The 21,059-nt window shown below is 43.5% G+C and overlaps 1 pseudogene; it reads left to right on the top strand.

The window, feature by feature from the left end:
• The first annotated feature begins 1,902 nt into the window (after nucleotides 1-1,902).
• Nucleotides 1,903-15,609, top strand: LOC136628347 (cytochrome P450 1A1-like; annotated as a pseudogene).
• The last annotated feature ends 5,450 nt before the right edge of the window (nucleotides 15,610-21,059 follow it).

The raw sequence follows: 21,059 nt of genomic DNA, 5'->3' as shown, positions 1-21,059 counted from the left end.
AATCGAAGCATTATAGTTAAATGTTTTCTAATTTTGAAAATTTTTAATAAGTGAACCCCTCTTGGCACAATTCAGAAGCCCCGTCCACTTTTCCAAACACATTTGAATGTGTTAGAAAAAGTAGTACAGAATTCATAAATAAGACTTTCAAAGTAGTTTACATTAGGACCATGTTCTATGCAGGTCTGATGTGAATTTTTGTAGAAGCATATTTTAAAGAAGAAGAACAGAGAACTCTTCTATAGCGCTATTTCAGGAGGTGATCGGAGGGGTAGAGAAGATCATTGGCAGAAAGAAGGTTGAACATGGGGGTGGTATCTGGAGATTAATGAAAAGGGCTGCAGTTAAGTTGATCACAGCTCTGTAGTTGGGGGACTGTTGGGAGTGACTTGCGTGCGCAAAAATTACAGTATGAAGCGCAGTTGTGTGCACAAATATCCTTAATTCCACGAAACTACATGGAAATATGCATGCTCACATGTGAATCCGACCTAGGGGTTAATATTTTCTTTTAAATGCCAATTTTTTTCTTTTTTGTGGCATAGATTGGGGTTTCCTATGATACCAGGAAAGGGCTAGAATTATTTATCTTTTACTTTTTATATAGAGAACTAATTATTAAGAAATTATAGTACCAGTGTTTCTGGTGCTGCAATGCTACATGGTACATCCATTCTGACCCTACACATCACACACAGCACATTACACACGCAGCTCTACTACATCCATCCTGATTCCCACATATTACACACACAGCATATTCCCCACAATGCTCTACTACATCCATCCTGATTCCTGCACATTACACACACACAGCTTTGCTGCATGGTACAAGAATTATGATCTCCACACATCACATACACAGCTCTACTACATCCATCCTGATTCCCACACATTCCACATACAGCATATTACACACATAGCTCTGCTACATTCTGATTCACACACATCACACACACACAGCTCTACTACATCCATCCTGAACCCGCACATCACACATACAGCACATTACACACACAACTCTTCTACATCATGATTAACACACAGCTCTGCTACATGGTACATCCATTATGATCCCCACACATCACACACACAGCTCTACTACATCCTCCTCCAACAACAGTGATGTCACTGCAGGTCCTTTAGCTCACCGATCTCTGTGGTGGAGGGAGGTCGATGTCTCGCATCAGGACCGCTGAGTTGTGTCTGAGATAATAATGGCTTAGCTATAGTCTCAGTCTGTTATTTTTGTCCTCCCCTTCCAAGAGCCCTAGCTATGTTGTTCTTCTGTTGGTCAGGCTTTGTGTTTTATATATGTTATAGGACCTTCGATGACATCAACAGGTGAAGGAGTGATGATGTCACCAGCAGTGGAGCATGAGAAGCACTTACATACTAACTGACTGTTAGTAGTTTGATAATGGGCAGAAATAGCGTAAAATTCAAATTTTCTAAGGTTTTTCTTTATTTCTAATTTAATGTAATAAATTTGAATAGAGAGTGGGTAGGGGGTGATCTGAGCTCCCGATCTGCATATATACAGAAGCCTGGGGAAGCTGGGTATAGATCCACCTGTATTTTAAGGACTCCATGCATGCAGTACTGCTGGAGTAATCGATCGAGGCTCTGCCGTAACGGTTGGTAGCGGCAAGTGTGCTCAGAATAGTCAATCCATGAGTAATTGGTGATAGAGGTGGGATCGATAGGCATCGTCCCCTCTCCTCTTCCTCCAAGAGAGGGCATGAAGGGGTTAAAGAGACTTGTCATAAGATTCCGAAAACATCTCAGTTTTCAAAACAATTTCACTATCTCTTGATCAGTTATTGTAGCAATTCCAAGCAAGAATTTACCCAGAAGCACTTCTTCACTTCTAATTCAGCTTCAACAAAGACTTATTTATTGGCAAGAGAAAATAAGAAGTGTGAAGTGATAAGACGGCTCTGCCCACAGGTTTGTAGGTCAGTCTTCACCGAGCCTCTGTCAGTACCACTCCTCATATTGGTTATCCTCTGACAAAGCTGACGGTCACAGAATCTACCAGAAGTTGTAGAACAACCGAGGTAACGTGAACCCAAGTAGGAAACTGTTACTGTATGTTATTTTAGTGCATTAGTACATATGAAGATACAGACATTGGAGAATGGAGGCTCTAGAGACCCCACTCCTGCATAGCATATATTAACAAGGCAATTTGCACTCTACACAGGGAGATGTTGTGAGCTGCCGGATACATTATTTTTAGAGATGAGCGAACGTACTCGTTAAGGGCGATTTCGCAAACGAGCATCGCTATTTTCGAGTACCTGGCTACTCGGGTGAAAAGATTCGGGGGGCACCGGGCGGCGGCGTGGTGGAGCGGGGGGTAGCAGTGGGGAACAGGGGGGAGCTCTCTCTCTCTATCTCTCTCCCCCTCCACTCCCCTCTGCAACCCCCCGCTTACCCCCGGCGCCACCCGAATCTTTTCACCCGAGTGGTTATTTTTGCAAAAAAATAACATTATTGATCTAAAGTGCGTTGTGCTTTCTCTATTTCATTGAAATTTGAAAGTGAATATTTATCTTTGATCACCTTTTTAATCTATATAGTTTCAATATTCTACAAATCCCCTTGTTTACATAGATCAGTCTTATCTTAGAATTCTGTATCATGCTATTCTTTTTTTTTTCTTCCTGGAAATGAAAAGATTGGAAATGGGAAGATGGTACACAGCCTCTACAGCGTCACCTATTGGAAGGCAGCATTCCTGCAAGTCAATGTCAGACTTTTTAACAAGCCTTGTATCAACGACTGGGAATTATGAGCCAAAGCCAGAATAACCATACACAGACTGCTGTTTCTGGGTTTTGCCCCTCATTAGTGTGCAGTAGGTTTCAGGCTTGGCTAGTGAGAGTTCTAGAGATGTGAGTTATAAGCATGGATGGCCTTATACGTCTCCTCACACCTTCTAGATCAGTGATGGCGTACCTTTTAGAGACCGAGTGCCCAAACTGCAACCCAAAACCCACTTATTTACTGCAAAGTGCCAACATGTCCGGGGGCGCGGCTTATCATGATGTACGATTTTACCCTTGTCATTCTAAAAATGACAGGGCCGCTTCAAAATAGACAGTGTGCAGATTTTGACTGCTTTTTAGATAGGGAAATACTGCAGATTTTCCTCAGTGGAAATTTCTGTGGAGCATTTCCTCATAAAAAGGGGGCAAAATCTATTTTAAAATAGCCCTGCCCATTTCTGCCACATGTAAACATACCCCAGCGATAATAGTGACCCAAGCGATAATAGTGACCCCCCCAGCAGCCCCAGTATCACAGTGACCCCCCCACAGCAGCCCCCAGTATCACAGTGACCCCCCACAGCAGCTCCCCGTATCACAGTGACTGCCAGCAGCGGCCTCCCAGTAGCACAGTGACCCCCTGCAGCGACCCCCGAGTACCACAGTGACACCCCTGCAGCGGCCCTCAGTAGAACAGTGACCCCACCCAGCAGCGGCCCCCCAGTAGCACAGTGACCCTCCACAGTGGCCCCCCAGTAGCACAGTGACCCCCCGCAGTGGCCCCCCAGAAGCACAGTGACACCCCACAGCAGCCCCTCAGTAGCAAAATGACACCCCACAGCAGCCCCTCAGTAGCATAGTGAAACCCCACAGCGGCCTCCTAGTAGCACAGTGACACCCCACAGCGGCCCCCCAGTAGCACAGTGACACCCCACAACGGCCCCCCAAGACCCACATACTTACCCCCTCCTCTTCGTGGAAGCGCCGCTCCTCCTCTGCCTGGCGCGCATATTAACTTTTTCCACACCACTTCTGCCCTATTCAGCAATTCCAGCAACCTGATTGGTTGTTTGGATTGGCTGATTCACAATTCCAGCAACCTGATTGGTTGTTTGGGTTGACTGATTCACCAAACAACCAATCAGGTTGCTGGAATTGCTGAATAGGGCAGAAGTGGTGTGGAAAAAGTTGATATGCCTGCAGGACGCCTCCTCCCCCTGCTCTCGCGGAACCAAGTAGGAGACATCGGGGGAGGGGGGAGGAGGATCTCGGCTGCACACTGACGTCAAAGAGTGCGCCGGGATCAGCACAGCTAGCAGCGCTGCTTACTGAATGCCGGCATGGGAGCCGCGGCCCCTGCCGGTATTCACTAACGTGGTGAATGGCCGACGGCGACGCGTGCCAGCAGGAAGGGCTCTGCATGCCGCCTCTGGCACGCGTGCCATAGGTTCGCCACCACTGTTCTAGATTATCTCCCTAAGAATAAATAACCCCCTTCCAGACCCATGTCTATAGGCCTCTCACCCAGCCAGCCAGAAACCTACTGCACACTGATGAGGGGCAGCCACCCTGAAACAGCTGTCTGTGTATGGTGATCTTCTCCTTCTGGAGACAATTCTGTCATTGGAGGTTGAAAAGGTAGCTTTGTGCAAGTATTAGCGCATAGTACTGTATGTTTTGTGCTCGCAGGTTGAGTTCAAATGCTCGCTCGACCCACCCCTTCCGTGGTTTAAAAACCTAATGAAGTCCAAATATGTTCTTTTCTTCACAGAATTGCACAGTGTATTGCACATTTGCACATATATTGAGTGCGTATTTTCACACCTCTGTGGGACCCGTGGTGTGCAAATAAGCAGGAAAATAGAGCAGGACCTATTTTTTGTGTGAGCCCGAAATGCGCGTGCAAACCACACTCATGAGAACAAACCCATTGACATCAGTGGGTTTTATTCTCTGCTCATAAAAAACACAGTTATAGGGCTCCTGCAGATGAGCATAGGTACAGATAGACTTGCGATAGCGGGAGATATTTGCGCTGTGAAGAAGGCGCTATGGAGGGCTATCGTCTGTATTGGCGCTTTACTGCACTTTTCTGCGCTGCCAGGACTGCTCACATCGGCGCAGGACACACTCAGGCAGTGATATATCAGGCTGTGCAGCCTAATTAGTCCCCGGTGGGTTCTACTTTCTGTGTGCAGAAGCCCATACTCATCTGTGTTGCTTCTGGCTCTAGCCTCTGCAGCCATACTCATGCCGTTCACCCTCTGACTTCCGAGTACAGTGATCATGTGTTGAAATACGGCTGTCTGAAGAATCCCTAAGGAGACTTTCTTCTTTGTTACATTATTTACCTGCTTATTTAGGGTTTATTTACAAGAGCATATAACGGATGCTGTTTTCACGGTCAGCCAATATACACTATCATCTGAGCTGCCTTCCCCTTTCTCTCCCCCTCGTCGGCTCTCTGCCTCTCTCCTCCCCTCCAGCCATTTGCAATGGGAGGTGGTTGGGCTGGGCGGAACTATGCTTCACCTTTCCCCTCATTGCTAGCTGTGGACAAGGGGCGAGGGCCTAGCTCCACCTCCATCCCACCCCCTCCCATTGCAAACAGCCGGAGGGGAGGAGAGAGGCAGAGATCCGGCAAGAGGGAGGGAAGGGGGTGAAACAGCTCAGATGATAGCGTATATCGGCCGGCCATGAAAACGCCGGCCGATATACGCTCCTGTGAATAAGCCTTAAATGTGATGGTCGATTATAACAAATCCAAATTTCTTCTTTTTTAGGAGGATTGTTCAACATGCTTTTTTTCACTAATGCGGAAATCACTTTGTCATTAGTGACTTTTTTAATCGTCCTTTTAATAACAAAGAAAATCTGGAGAAAAAGAAAACTTCCTCCTGGCCCGTGGGGCCTGCCACTTCTCGGAAACTTATTACAGATAGGAGAACTTCCTCACTTGTCTTTTCTCAAAATGAAGGAGAAGTATGGAGACGTGTTCCGCCTGAAGCTAGGATTGGTGCCGGTAGTGGTAGTAAGTGGCTTGGAGACTGTTAAAAAGGTGTTGCTGAATCAAGGAGAGCAATTTGGTGGTCGTCCAAAGCTTTACACCTTCAGCTTGGTTACTGACGGAACGAGTTTGGCCTTCTCGGAACATTTTGGAGATGCTTGAAAGCTGCAAAAAAAGATAGCAAAAATGTCACTGAGGGAATTTTCTAAATCATCCAGATCTTCATTATCCCGGAGCATTTTTGAAGATTATGTTGCTGAAGAATCTAAAGCTCTTATGGAAACTCTGCTAGTGAATTCCGAAAAAGGCTACTTTGATCCATCCGAGAACATCACCTATGCTGTAGCCAGTATTGTAGCTGCTTTATGTTACGGAAAGCGCTACAGTCACGATGATGAAGAGCTTCTTGGAGTCATCCAAATAAGTGAAGATGCCCAGAAGGCGTCAGGCTCCGCTGCAGCGGCAGACTTCATCCCAATCCTACGGTTTTTGCCTTTGCCTGGAATAAAAGCACTATTAGAAGCAATTGACAAATTCAACGACTTCACTAGAAAACGTGTTAAAGAACATTGTGAGACCTACAGCAAGGTTTGTAATACTGATATTCCAATTGCTTTTAAGAAGCACAATGGTAAATGTCTTCCTTGAGACAAATCTTTATTCGACATTGTTACTTATGCAGGTTTTCACATTACAATTAGTGATGGCACATCACTGGGATATGGCATCACTTACTGATCTAAGTAGGTCCAACCGCTTGGATTCCAATCAATCCTTAGTATAAGGCCTCTTTAGGATAAGTGAATTTGCAGAGGCGCATTTTGGCCATTCAACCCACAGGTAAAACTCCTGCCGGACCGTCGGGTTCTGAGGCCGGTGACACAGTTGTACTCATCTGTGAGTTTTGCGCGCAAAAAAATAGAACCTGCTGTATTTTTCTGCATTTTGCGGAGCATAAGTCCCATAGAAGTCTATGGGAGGTGCACAAATATGCAAGAGGAAGGGTGTGCCATGCGCAAAGCACAGGGAAACAAAACAGCTGGCTCTTATCAGGTTTTAATAGCCATTCAATTTTACGGGTCACATGTGCTGTGAACTGGCCCTGAGCGTGCAAAAATTAGAGTACTATGTGCGGACTAGACAGTGCCAGACTGTGTAGGGACACCCTGTGTTGGCATGAGAAGTCATAACACCCAACTTTCAAATTATTTAGACATTTTCAAGAGGAATGACAGAGGAACAACACAAAGTTCTAAGAAAATGTGCTGAGAAGTATGTGCTCTTGTGGTCAGTAGATGTCTCAGAGATCACATGCCATACTGCAGGCCATATCATTTCCATAAGGGAGCGCCATGCGAAGCCATAAGATTAATAAGCCAGTTAGGTATAAATACATCACAATTAAATAGTTACTACAGTGCTATGTAACATGGTGTCTGATAGAGTAGGTCATATTTATTTTTCGTTGGCTTTATATGGAATTTTACATAAAAAAGACCCCCATACGCCTCTATGTGGAACTGGAAACAGCTTTTCGCTAGGCATATGGTATACTAGGGCCCCATCGAAGTCTGTGGGTGCCCTACTAGGCCTTCATACTTCTTGAAGGTTATACCGCACCATAATAAGCTTATCTTCATGAGGCCTACTGCAGTTTGTCTAAGGCCTCATGTCCAAGGCATTCCTTTTTTTTCACGCGGATGTACTGCGAATCGTCTGTGCGGGAAAAAAATTTTAAAAAATCGCAAGCCCAAAGTGACTGCCTTCCCCCTCCTCCCTACCTCCCTGCTTGGTCTTCAAGCAAGCACTAAGGGATCTGCCTCAAATTTGCAATGCATCCGTAATTCAATTGCGCATGCATTGCGGATCGCTCGCTTCCATAGAGGTCAATGTAGCTCATCGGCACGGAATCCACGGTAAAATGGAGCATGCGATTTCTTTTCCACATTAAGAAAAAGGACAACACATCCGCGTGTATGCATGGGGAGGCTCGAGCTGCAGATCTTCTGCACGGCTGCCGATCACGGATTCCGTAAATCAAATCCGTCCATGGACACGAGGTCTTACTACGTATATAATGTAGGGTTGAGGACATAAAGGCCCATATATGAAAACTAGTGAAAGATAAGAAACGAGGAGTTGCCCTTGGCAAGCAATCACGTCCCTTTTTATTTTTGCTGACTTTGCTAGACCAATGACAGTACCGCTTTAATTTGATTGGTTGCTGATGTTTTCCATACCTTCTCTTTCTTTTTGCATTTGCTACAGGATCACATACGAGATATCACTGATGCGTTATTATACTGCTGCAGCCAGAGAAAGTCGCAAGATAAGTTATCTGCTTTGTCGGATGCTCAGATTCTATCGACAGTGAATGATTTGTTTGGAGCAGGTGAAGGATTGAAAATCAAATCTTGTCTTCACCTAATACGCAATTTAAATTTACCTCTGCAGAACTAGTACACTTGCTGCCGGATGCACGGACAGGAGCAGGTAGACCGTAAACAGCGGTCGAAATAAAACTCTGGTTTTCTGACTTGCTTTCCTATTCCCAATCATTGTTTTACAGACTTGTTAAAGACTCATACATTGATTTCAAGGAGTTCTGCCATCCAATAGGTGGCGCTGCAGAGATATTGTTCCAGCTTTCTTATTTGCATAAATTAGCCAGAGGAGCGTGCATGGCCTTATAAGTTTCCTCACTCACCTCTCAAGTGTCATCTCATACACCTACAGGGTGTTCTCCTTGAGGAGAGACGATGCCATCCCACAACCCACTCACCCCCTAGGTGTCTCCACACACTTTTCGGGTGCTCTCCTTAAGGAGAGACGACACCCCACTTGACCCAAATAAAACTCCAGCACTTTCATGGATTCCAGAATTGCTATGCTATGAATAAGAACTCTGTTCGAAACATGTAAGCGCAATTTTGGAAGTTTTTTTTTTATCCATGAAATTTGAATAAAACGCTACTTTATGACTCCTACCCACTTGCATTTTTTTTAACCCTGCATTTTTAATGCAAATGTCAATGGGACTTTCTAATGTTAAAGACGCATTGCAAGTTTGTGCTTTGTGATTTTTGCGCGATGCATTTTTAACATTAGAAAGTCTCATTGACATTTGCGTTAAAAAAAGCAAGTGGGTAGGAGCCCTTAGGGCGAAGTTAGACAGCCTATGCGCGCAAAAAAAAGCACATCTGATAGAACCATTGGTTCCCTATGTAGTGTTCACATGTCCATCTTTTACAGGTGCAAAATATTCGCACCTGCAAAAGATAGGACACCCGTGCACGCTGTCACAGTGTTAAGTGATGATGGGATTCCCCGTGGGGACGAAAGAATCCCCTGTCACAGCTGTGGCAGAAGACCGCGATGTTCTCCCATTGCTTTCAATAGGACCAGTGCTGCAGCCGTCCCATTGAAAGCAATTAGATGCAGGCACTCCCGCAGTGATTTTCAGGGAAGGGCTTGAAATATAAGCACTTCCCTGAAAATCATCCCTAGCTTGTGTAAAATATAAAAAAATATATATACACATCACCTCTCCGCCGCTTTCAGAGGTTGAAAGCAATAGGCACGTAGCTACGGTCAGGCGCAGTTTGCACATCTGTGCAGCGCATTTTTTTCCCACACATAGGTGCGCAAAAATTTAAAAAAAAAAAAAATCACTTGTCTGACTGAGCCCTTCGGCTACTTTCACCCAGGCCATTTTTACAGCATTTAGCGCAGCGTTTGAAACACGGAAATCAGATTTTGTGTAAACTGTTAACATTTTATTTTGTGCTTTCTTCCTAAACATTTTATAAGTTTCTATGATCATCAAGTTTCATCCACAATGGACAAGACGGAACATGTGATGTGCGACTGTGTAAATTGCAGGACGGCTTCTAATGTTTCCCGAGAGCTAGGGATTCCACAGACGAACGTATGCGCAAATACGCTCACCGCAACGGAGCAAATTTGTGCATGAACACCTGATTGTTTTAAACCTGCCATTGACTTGTATAGCAGCTTTCCGCATAACATTCAGAAAGATAGGGCAGGGCCCATCTTTTTTCGCTTGTTGTATTTGCACACAAGAAAAACGCTAGTGAGAACAACCCCATTGAAATCAATGGATTTGCTTCATCATGTTTTATGGGCGTAAGTTTCACATGCGCCAAAATGTGCAAACACTTTCGTCTGTGTAAGCCCTTATAATTGTTTAGGCAGCAAGTCTCTGGGAACCCATTACCTACATGTGCCCTATAGATGGACACCACATCTAAATACACTGATATTCTATCATGAAAATTGAAATACAACTAATTGAAATATATTCATTTATCACACTTCAGCGGTTCTTCCATATCTTCAACATATTATATTTCTTTTCTTCGTAGGTTATGACACTTTATCTGCTGCTGTACGATGGTCCTTCTTATATTTGCTTAAATATCCAGAGATTCAAGACAAAATTCATAAAGAGATAGGTAAATGGCATTAATATCTTTGTTTCCTGCTTTGCTCGCATTTGCAAGTAGTTTATAAGGCAGTAAAATAGAACAGAAGCATAATAGAATGCCCAGCACTGTCAACACAATACAACTGTGACTTAAAGGGGTTGTCCGGGACTGTGGTACCAGCAGCCTGTCCTAGGATGAGCCTTCAATATCTGATCAGTGGGGGTCTGACTCTTAGCATCCCTGCCAAGTCACTGATTGAAGGGGATGAGGTGCTCGCTGGAGTGGCAGAGGCTCTTCATTCAACTGGTTGGTAGAGATGCCAACTGTGGCTTACACCAAAGAAAGGGAGTCCTACAGCAAAAAATTAATTATTAATTATTGGGTCCAGTTTTGCCACCTAGGACAGGAGAGCCTGGTGTTTGTTTCTCGTTCCATGTCCTTTAATATGATTCTTGGGCCAGTTCTCTACCTCCTTTTTTGCTAACAATGCAGACCCTCTTTGGAGGAAAGTTCTGCTAACCCAATAGTAAAATGGATGGTACGATCAGAACTAGGCCCCCCTCTTTCCAAGACCCCCATAGCAGTCTCGTGGTCTACCTCTATGGTACGTATGCCCTTGGGTACCTGGATTCATAATTCAACTGATCAGATACTGATGGCCTATCCTACAGTATGCCATTATTATTACAGCCTTGATAAACCCCTTTAATGTCACTGTACTTTGAATGGAGGGAGCAGTGGGGCTGTTGGGGTGCCGAACAGCACTTTACAACAACCTTGTATTTAAGCAGTTGTCAAAGCTTGAACGTCTGGTTTGACTCCAGGGACCCCAGTGATCAGCATATAGGCAAGATTGTATTATTCAACCTACTATATTCTGCTTTTAATATTTTTAATGACCTATCTGTTAATAAATTCTCAATTCTAATTGCAGATACTCTAATTGGAGTTGGTAGAGCTCCAAGGTTTGATGACCGACACAACCTGCATTTTACAGAAGCATTTATACATGAGGTCTTCAGGCATTCAGCGTTTTCTCCATTTACGTTACCACATTGGTAAATTTTACAAATACTGTTGAGCAAAATCTGTAAATCATTTACCTACCTCTGTTAGGCCAAATGCACATTGTCGTGTTGGGTTCCCCATGCGGGATCCCACAGCGAAACCCGATCCGGTGCACGGCCTGTGACCCCTGCATACCTGTCAGGATGTGCTGCGGATGTGCTGGGCATCATGCTGGCACACATGCGCAGTGCAGACAATGCCGCTGCTAGGCGACGACACGGATCCCACGGCCTTTCCGCGATGATGAAGGGCCACAGGTCGGACAGCTTCCATTGCCTTCAATAAAACATAAAACTTTTATTAAATAATTAAAAATATATAAAGATGTCCAGAAGGAAGGGACTAGATAAGATAGAAAAAAAATGTGTAAAAAGGGAGAAGCCCCTGAAATTCATCCTGTATTGTCCTATGGTGTCTGCTAATAATATGGAGCACCAGCCCCAAAAGGGGTGACCCTGTATTGGAACCTCATCATATACATCCTTAAAAAACCCTAAATTAGGTGACAAAGATAATAAAGGGCTAAACAAAAAAAAAAAAAACAATAAACATCATTGATCATATATTTACCTATGAGATCTTGGGTATTTAGTGTGTTCTTTTCTATGGCGATATATATTTGAGGTGACATTTTGATCCATGGAGCTACATCTTAAAGTAATGAGGATCCACATCTCATAGTAACACCTTTATCTATAAGGAGGTAGGAATTTAAATTTTGCCCTTTTTGATGGTAACGTCTATTTAAGGTGGCATAGTGATCTGAGTAAGGGTGACCTGCTGAAAAAACTGCTTCTGATTGGCTGGGGCCCTTGGCCAATCATAGGCAGCTCTCGCCTGTCCTTCATTCAGCGAAAGCTACCTGTGATTGGCTAAGGTGCTCAGCCAATCAGAAGCAGCGTCTGTGATTGGCTGAGCACCTCAGCCAATCACAGGCAGCTCTTGCTGAATGACTGACAGGCAAGAGCTGCCTGTGATTGTCCTTTGCTGCATCTGTCACAGATGTGCCAGGTGCAGCAGGGAATTCTTTTTCCTTGCAGGGTTGAAGGAAACATCTGCCGCATGTGCAGATGTGTTCTTCATCCCCGCGGGGACACGGCAGTGGTGAACAGATAAGTATTTATTTATCTTGACACTTGTTTTTCAGGGAAGAGCTTATATTTAAAACTCTTCCCTGAAAAACAATTACGGGGTGTCGGCAGACAATTGCCTTCAATGAAGCCGCCGGCAGCAGCCCCAGCTCCATTAAAGGCAATGCACGGACGTTCATACATGCGTGTTTTTGCGCGTACAGGGGTGCACACCTATGTACGCAGATGCACACGCTTGTGTGAAGCCACCCGAAGTGAGTGCATTTAGTTAGGCCACTCTCACAGAAGGGTATAACAGCATTGAGAGCAGCATTTTACTGCATATTTTGTGCAGTAACAACACAGGCAAAGCAAGCTGATGACGTCACCATTCGCCCCCCCCCCCCCCCCCCCGCGGTGGCATAGTAAGTAGAGTTAAAAACACACCCCAATTATTTCAATGGGTGATGCAAGGCGTCAAAACCACAATGCAATGCTTGAAAATAAAGCATACAGCATTCGGTTTAGTGCGCGTTATAAATGCTGCGCTAAAACGCTTGAGTGAGAAGATGCAATAAAATGTATGGAGGTTTACGACAGGGTTTTTAGCAGGTGTTAAAAATGTCTCCTAAACGCTGCATAAAGAGGCCTGTGTGAGAGAGACCTTACTGTGACACCGGTCTACAGCTTGAGTCCTTGTGATACAAAATAATATTTTGGTGAAATGCATAGAATATTTTTAATTATTGGACTACACATGAGTGTTATACACTATCAGATCGAGTGTATTATTGGTATATATGAATATTATTCCGGCCTTATAATAAGGCCATCCTGATATATTGGAAATATTCTGCATAGTGGTTGATTCTACTCTGCGCATGTTTTCAGCTATCTTCTTATAACCATCTACTTATTTGATATATTTAAAAAGACCATAGATGTTTTTCTTTATCTGTAGTTTAAGTTTTCTTTGCTTGTTTTTTTGTTTTGCCCATTTTTTTCTTTGACCCTTAATTTAGTGCTTATTTGGGATATGTAGATTTCAGTACGGGGGGGTCGCCACTTTTGGGGCGGATGCTCTGTATTGATAGCGGACACCATAGTGCACTATAGGATGTATTTCAGGGCCCTCCCCCTTTCTACACATACTTTTTTTTCTATTTTTTTTCTGGTCCCTCCCTCCTGGACACCTTTTATACATTTTTAATTATTTATTAAGTTTTGGGTTATTCTGATAAAACATATAGCAGAGACTTCTGTGATTCCTGATTAATTTGTGCTGGATAACAATTTATCTTCACTCCAAAGGGTTGTTGTTATTTCTTGAATTCTGTGATATACTAAATTAATCTCGGACAGAAAGCCTGGACGTGAATAAAAATGAAGTGTGAATGCCTTCCAAGAAAGCCATGGATAAGTGTGTAGTTATCAATTCACTTTACATTGCAGTACCACCACAGACACTGATTTGAATGGCTACTTTATACCAAAAAATACCTGCATATTTGTAAACGTGTATCAAGTGCTTCATGATCCGTGAGTAAAAATCTTTGATTTCAAAGTCTACTTATATGGACTATATGATATTTAAGAATTGTAGTCACAGACAGTCCCAAAAGCTTTCTTTTCTCCTTAGGAAGAGCACCTAGACGGTGAGTGGGGAGACTCAAAAGGCCATTCATGCTCCTCTGGGTAATATGCAAATAAGGGAGGTGGAATAATACCTCCACAGTGCCACCTATTGGCTTGAAGAATGCTGCCTTCCAATAGGAAAAATATAGCATTTCTAACCCCCATCACAGGCCTCTTAGTAGCAAAACCAGACTCCTACTCTAAACTGATGAAGGGCAAATACCCTGAAACAGCTGTCTGTGCATGGAGTCTGGCCTTGCTTTTAATTCCCAGTCATTGTTACAAGGCTTGTATGAAGAGTCTAACTTTGGCTTGAAGGAATGCTGCCTTCCAATAGGTGGCGCTGAAGAGGTAATATTCTATCTCCCTTATTTGCAGATACTGTAGTCCCAAGGCACTTTTGTCACCCCAGTATCCCTTTTAGCCTATCAATTGACAAAGAAATGCAGTTGAGCATAAGGCTGGATTCACACATGCAATTTTTAATGGAGCGATACACAAGCGTGAATACAAAAGAGAAAAGTATATGAGTGGTTACAACATTTAGACTTCGTTCACATCGCATTTGGATCACATCAGGAAAATTCCCCAATTTATGGGCTAAATATACAACCTCATGGTATCCATTGTGTCTATAGGGGTCTATGGAACATTTTACTCCCAGTGCATTTGATTAGTATGCACACATAACAAGGCGTGAGTTTTAATAGTTTTAACTGTGTTGTTTTTTACCTGTATAGCATTTTGGTTTATGACATTTTTATGCTGTATTTGAGCTCATTGGCTGTTACCCGCTGAAAGCGTATATCGTTTTGTTTTTCCTGGTGTCTTTATCTACAGGATTTTCAATAGAGATTCAAAAACTCACAGCAAAAACTTGTACTAGATGATCCAAGTTACAGAATGCCCCTAAAAACATGTGAACCCCTCCATCCCAATCAAAAAACGTCATAAAAAATTTTCAAACTGTTACCATTTTTTAACATGAGTAACAAAAAAAAAAAAAAAAAGAAAACTGCATGCGTGAATCCAAACATTCTCATTGGATAGCTAAATTTACATGTCGTTTCGCTATTATATATCTAGAATTTTTTTAATTGGCCTTTTTTTTCCCAAAAAAGAACAGACTAATAACCTTTGTCAATGTGTTGCAGAGCTCAATGGAAGGATCCATACTGTTTTAAACCAGAACGATTCTTGGATAAGGAGGGAAAACTGGACAAACAGAAGGCTCAAAATGTTATTATTTTTGGAATGGGTGTTCGAAAATGTTTGGGGGAGGAGCTTGCCCGAAATGAACTGTTTTTGATCTTATCTATGATTTTGCAAAGGTTAAAATTGGAAAAGAAGCCATCAGATGAATTAACATTTACACCAATTAATGGAATGAATCTCAAGCCAAAAAAATATGTGATGAAAGTTTTAGCACGTTATTAGTAGAGATGAGCGAGCACCCAAATACTCGGGTCGCGTTATTTGATTCGAGCTTTTCGTAAAATTCGAGAGCTCTACTTGAGTAACGAACCCCATTGACTACGATGGGAGACTCGAGCATTTTTGTATGTGGGACGCTGGGTGCCGAGGTTTTTTTTTTTTTTTTCTAGGGGTGTCTCTCTCTTTCTCTCTCTCTCTCTAATGACGCGCACTGCATCGCGGCGGGGAGGGGCCAAAACAGGCACATCACAGCGGGGAGGAGCCAAAAACTGGGGCGGGGTCGAACATGACTTGATGCTCATTCCAGTAACGAGCACCATCGATTATGCTAATACTCAAACGAGCATCAAGCTCGGCAGAGTATGTTCGCTCAACTCTAGTTATTAGCCTCACATTGTCTAATACTAATATCATTTGGAATATATATTACAGCATTCACTGATTCCTTCTATCAGCTTATCTGTTCGTGAATTTACACATTAATTTTTGAATGCAAATTATTTGCTTGTGCAAATAAATAATGTTTTTTATAATGACATTTCATATTAAATGGATACTTTATAAAGCACAATCAATGTTTAACAAAAATAAAAAGATTTTATGTTACATTACGTTATTAGTTCTCGGTGGTGCACCACCTACGGAGAAGTACCCTTCCATTACTGCCGCATTTGGCAGATCTGCCAGCCCCCTGCATACACCCTGTGATCTCCCACAAGTGATTAGTAATTAGAGATGAGCGAGTATACTCACTAAGGCACATTACTCGAGCGAGTAGTGCCTTAGCCGAGTATCTCCCCGCTCGTCTCTAAAGATTTGGAGGCCGGCGCGGGTGACAAGTGAGTTGCGGCGGGGAGCAGGGGGGAGGGAGAAAGATCTTCCCTCCATTCCTCCCCGCTCTTCCCCGCCGCTCCCCGCCCCCCGCCGGCCCTCGAATCTTTAGAGACAAGCGGGGAGATACTCGGCTAAGGCACTACTCGCTCGAGTACTGTGCCTTAGCCAGTATACTTGCTCATCTCTATTAGTAATACAACGGACTTCCAAGAATGGATTCCAACAATATCTCATGCACTCAGGGTTAAATTTGTGGCCATAATATGAGTCCAAACATGCACTTGTGTGAAGACCTTTTCTACACACCAGCCTCACACTGGACCAGCTAGCAGCCAGCAGGTGGAAGATGGCGCAGAATGATGGCAGGTAGATATTGAGTTGCAGTAAAAGTTAAACTTTGCTTAAAGGCACAGACTGTAGCGTAAACAAGCATGCCGGTTACAGTCTATAATATACAGTACTTACACAACAATTCAGCTTTGCAGCCACTCACAATAGGCACCGCCCTTAGTTACACATTGAACTGCAATCTATTGACAGGGCAGGCTGCAAAGAGAAAACATACAGTATTTTTTTGGTCACTCCACCATTAAGCAGGGGCAGGTCACTGGTATGAGCCAGCCTTCTGTTCCTGCTCTCACCCTTCTTGCTGGACAAGCGGTAGCATTTCTTTTTACATTCTGGCTGTTTTGCTGGGAATCCATTAATAGATGCATCTTTCAGGTCTGTCTGTTTCTATGTAAGTCTTATTACTTTGTAACCTTGCTCTGCTCTGGACCTCACAAGCTGTAGACTGGACTATATAGTCTTTATTCCTCCCTCTGTTTGCATAGAATAGAGGAAATTTTTTTCTTTATTCCTCCCTCTGTTTGCATAGAATAGAGGAAATTTTTTTCTTTATTCCTCCCTCTGTTTGCATAGAATAGAGGAAATTCCCTAACACTTGTTTATAGCTACCACGTTTCCCTTAAAATAAGGCCTACCCTGATAATAAGCCCTACGCTGGTTTTCGGGTGAGGAGGGCTTGAAATATAAGCCATACCCCGAAAATAAGCCATAGCAACACTATGTGACAAAAAAAAAAACAATACTCACCTAGCAGTGCCGTCTGTGTGACTCCCACTGGGCTGCAGTGCTCTGGCAGGCTTCCGTGCGGTTCTCAATGTCGAGGGAGCATCTCTTGCTGGTGACGGGGCTTGAATACCACGCCTCCAGCAAGCAATTGCTCTTATTGGCTGAGGCGGTGCTTGATGAACCAATCATAGCCCTTCATTGAATGATATCAAAATAAGACACTGTACATCTTTTGGGGCAAAATTAATATTACACAGGGTCTTATTTTCAGGGAAACATGGTAGGAGAGGGACATCAGACAACCTGTATTTTATAAGCAGACATGTTAATTAGAAACAAAACAGTGGCCTCTAGTGGCCACAAAGAGCACTGCAGTCATATAGAACCATGTCACACAACAAGCTTTAACAAAAAAAAGAAGGGGGGGTTGGTATTAGGTAAAGCGAAAAAAAAGGAGCGTACCGGGTAAAACGAAAAAACCTTCAATTCACAGCTAGAGGTACTAAGGAAAGCTGCAAAGAAACTCCATCATACGTTATACAAGGATGATCTGAAAATCATATTCCCAGACCCTCCGGTTCTGTGTTACAGGCAAACTTCAAATTTAAGGAACCTAATAATCAGGAGTGCATTGCCCTCTGACACACAAAAAGGAACTTATCTCTGTAATATAAGGAGCTGTAAGACCTGCTCACATGTACTGACTGAAGACAGGATACAAATCCCCAACACACAACAGGACTATAAGATCCCAGGGACATTCACGTTCCACGTCTGATGTTGTATACCTGATCATGTGCAGTAAGTGTCCTGTTGGGATGCGATCTCAGTGCCACACAATTAGAGAGGGAAAGACTGAATTACTTGTGGCAAAACAATTTTGTGGTCACAGACACAGCATAGAACAGATGAGTTATCATACTGAAGGGCAATTTCAAGTCGCAGCGTCACAGAAGAATTTGGGAGTATAAATTTATGGCCATTTTTGATACCCTCAAGAACTCCAGATGGCGGAGAGGTCCAGGCCACCTTTCCTGACCCTGGGTTCTAGATGTCCCTCCCTACCTGGTGGGGGGGAATCCAGTGTCATTGCACAGAGCACAGAGATATGCAGGAGCAAACAAAGAGGAACCAGAAGCAGACGTAAGCAGCAATAACATATATAAGGTATAGATAGACAGATTCCAGAAGAAGGCACGCAGGAATCTGGGAAAAACGCTAAGAGACAATGCACTGGTTAGGTGCACAACGAACTGCATTCAGACACAAACTAAGACAGGAGCTTGCAAGCAATCACAGGAATGACATCAACAGCAGGCATCATGGGTGTAAGAACTGTGCATGTGGAACCACTGTGTCAACCTACTAGGTAGGTGAAGATCCATTCCAGCTCGGCTGACAGCCAACTCCAGCATGGGAGGTAAGATACCAGATGACCAGCCCCTATATGGATGGAAACTAGGGAAGGTATCTTGCCCTGAACTGATATCCAGGAGAGGGAGACCCTTGCCTATAAGTGGAGCACTCGTCCCGATAAGGACAACCCCACGGTCTTCCTCTAGGCGCTGACTTACCCTGTCAGGCCAGAACGCCTATAGGACAAAGATACAGCAACACCGGAAAGTGCAGAAACAAAGGAGGAACAAACTGGTAAGGATAAACAGAGAAGGAGACAACGGGAATAACAGACCACAGAGTACACTAACGAAAAACACAGAACACAAGGTAGCAAGGTAACTTCTAAAGCAGCGGCTGGAAATGTAGTGAAGGGAACAAACTCTCATAAACACTGCAGCAAGGTCTGAAAGGCCCAGGACAGATATATAGGGTGGTGATTGGAAAAGATGCATCAGCTGAACAGGAGGCCTGAAGCTATTAACCCTAGGAATGCTGGAAGAGAGTGAATATAGGCTCAGGGAACGGATAGAATGGGATGACACCCATGTTTGCCAGACACAGAAGAAGAAGATTGTGTCTGAACAGTGCACCTAACAATGGGTACAGACTGGATGGTTTAAATGGGAAGCTTGATTACAAATCCTCCCAAGCAGAGTGGAGGAGCCAGACACAGTAACCCTGTGACTGCTGGAAGAAACAGAATCAGGAGACCCTGGCCTCCTGGACCTAACAGTTGGAAACACTTTTACCATAAAAAGTATAGCTTTATTGAAAAAAATTACACAAAAAACATGAATGTAAAAATGGAAAAGGTGCACGAAGAAGCTGAGTATCACTCAATAAAACAGGCATTAGTATGTAGGCTGCCAGCAATTAGACAAGAAAATGACAGCCATAAGGGACAGCTGGTAAGTCAAATACACAAGGTCCCCTGGTCTGGTTGAAATAATCTTGGTAGAGAAAGGGTGAGTGAAGAGACACAGTCTGTAGAAAGATCTCTTGTCAACCCAATCAGAACACTATCCACAGCAAAGTAGGCTGGAGCCACGTGGCGTGACAACTGGCTCCACATAATCCCTATATAAATATGTGTTTGATTTACTAGCTAAATTATGAACACAGTGTTGCTACTGTATGCAACAAGTAAATAGACATGCACTCACAAGCGCTCAAGGTATTAGCTGAATGTCAAGCATAAGGAGAAAAGAACTTCATTTGTATAGCCTGAAGGAAATAGGGCAAACATGATCAAAATCTTTAAATATGGTAAAGGTATAAATAAGGTTCAGGACGGAAGTATCTTTAATATGAAGTTAAACAATAGAACAATCTGGGATTAGGTGGGAGGAAGATTTCAGAAGCAACGTCTGGAAATATTAGTTTCTACAAACATTAGTTAAAGGATACAGCTTAAAGATGAGCGAGCATGCTCGGATAAAGCAGTTACTCGAGCGAGCATCGCTCTTCTCGAGTAACTCTTTACTGGTCTGAGCAGGCTCAGGGGGCAGGGGTGAGCAGGGGGTGGCGTGTGGTAGTGTGTGTGTGTGTGGGGGGGGGGAGGTCGGAGAGTGAAAGAGAGCTCTCTCTCTACCTCCTGCTAACACCCACCGCTCCCCACTCACCCCCGCCAACCCCCCAAGCCTGCTCGGACCAGTAAGCAGTTACTCAAGAAGAGCGATGCTCGTTCGAGTAACTGCTTTATCCGAGCGTGCTCGCTCATCTCTAATACAGATTTCTTACGTTTTTTTCATCTCACATTCTTTCCCTCAATAAACAGGTGGATACGCAGTATATCTGTTGGATCATATGATTACAGTGGGAACGTCCAGTCTTTTCCTTTTCCTGTAGGTACAAGACAATATCCATCTAGTAATCTGCTGGTGGCTAATTATTTTAACTTAAATATTGTTTGATTTTTATGGCGAATAAAATAAAAGTGAAGTTTTAGCTGAATTACATCCAGAATACTATTTTGCTCATGCTTTCAGAGTGATGTTTAATGTTGCATTGTTTCCTCTTTTCAAATAGTGTACTATTCAATAGTTTCAATAGTTTTCTCTTTTCTAAGCAGTGTCACTATTTTTTGCATTGTCTTCTATGGATGATGGAAGGAATATGGCTTCCTAACAGTGCCGAGTTCTTAAAATTGGACTCCAGTCAAAATATCAAGTACATTATTCTCCACCCCAGTCTTGAAAATAGAGTTTGGCCATTATTATCCCATACTAAGGCAGACTTTATACATCAGCATTCAATGCCTTAAAAGCTCAGCAGTTCAGCAGCCTACCTATAACATGTGGTCCGCTGCTGAAACCGT

The sequence above is a fragment of the Eleutherodactylus coqui genome, chromosome 5 (genome assembly GCF_035609145.1).
Source record: "Eleutherodactylus coqui strain aEleCoq1 chromosome 5, aEleCoq1.hap1, whole genome shotgun sequence".
In the NCBI taxonomy this organism is placed as follows: domain Eukaryota; kingdom Metazoa; phylum Chordata; class Amphibia; order Anura; family Eleutherodactylidae; genus Eleutherodactylus; species Eleutherodactylus coqui.
This window is presented reverse-complemented; position numbering and strand designations above follow the sequence as displayed.